The 1,127-nt window shown below is 32.7% G+C and overlaps 1 long non-coding RNA gene across 1 annotated transcript; it reads left to right on the forward strand.

Moving 5' to 3' along the window:
- Positions 1 to 294: 294 nt before the first annotated feature.
- Positions 295 to 869, forward strand: LOC111033477. The gene is made up of 2 exons (XR_002604422.1): positions 295 to 744; positions 838 to 869. It is a non-coding gene; the product is annotated as an uncharacterized LOC111033477 (long non-coding RNA).
- Positions 870 to 1,127: the final 258 nt, after the last annotated feature.

The raw sequence follows: 1,127 nt of genomic DNA on the forward strand, positions 1-1,127 counted from the left end.
CTAGATTTAAGAGTAAAAAAATTGTATTTCCTTGCTGATTTTATCGTTTACTATAAGATAGTATTATATAACACTAGTTTAAGATAGGCATTATAATAATAATAGATAATTCGAATTCCTGAAACACCGGTATTTAACTTCAAGTGTGGACTCTATAAGTCCTTGATATATCATGAGATTAAAAATTAGAGAATTCCTACAGACGAAAAAAACTAAACATTTTTATAGACGTTCTATGTTATATTTTCGTCTAGGAAAAACAACTGTAGGTAATAATTATTGTCGCGAACCCGCTTCGGACTCGCATTACTTGTATGCAGCATGGTCAGTGTATATCGCGGCAGTTATTGTTATAAGAACAACAGAATTTTAATATTATTATAACATAAAATATAATTGACGTAATTAAAAACCAGTTGAATCGATTGGTGTTTGTCTATGAGGGAGCTCGAGTACATGACCATCGTGATAATTCCTAACCATATACGACATAATATAGACCTTGAAAACGTCATATTGATAGTTCGTTGTACTTGACTATACGGACGATAACTTAAACAAATCCGATCAAACTAAATATTAAATATCGAACTAATGTAGGTATACCATAGTTGTGGTCGCGATGCGAAAATCGCAAATGTCACAAGTTTTTATCTCCAAAAAGTTAGTTTACCTATTATAGTTAGATACTAGTTTCGACCTCTATTGAAATCTGGAAACAATGTGTTATTCAATACTTCGAAGGTTTACAATTATTATTAATATATTTTGAAATATTTAGAATACGTATTATAACATTACCTACTTATAACTAATACGATAATATTTACCCATTAGACTTTTTTACCCTATACGACGCCAAATCCATAACTAGAAGAATATCAAACAACATATGTCAACGGGCATGGAAACAAGGTACCTCAAAATTAAACGAAATTAAAAATACCATCCACACATGGATCTCTCCACCAGACTTCTCGAGGAAAATGGAAACCGCGATCAACAGAATTCGTATAGGACATACATCGATAACCCACCTGCAGTATCTGATGAAGAAGGAAGACCCACTCCTATGTGCCAGTTGGCGGTACTCCTCTCTCAATCAAACACATCATAACTGAATGCCT

The sequence above is a fragment of the Myzus persicae genome, unplaced genomic scaffold, assembly GCF_001856785.1.
Source record: "Myzus persicae strain clone G006 unplaced genomic scaffold, MPER_G0061.0, whole genome shotgun sequence".
Classification (NCBI taxonomy): domain Eukaryota; kingdom Metazoa; phylum Arthropoda; class Insecta; order Hemiptera; family Aphididae; genus Myzus; species Myzus persicae.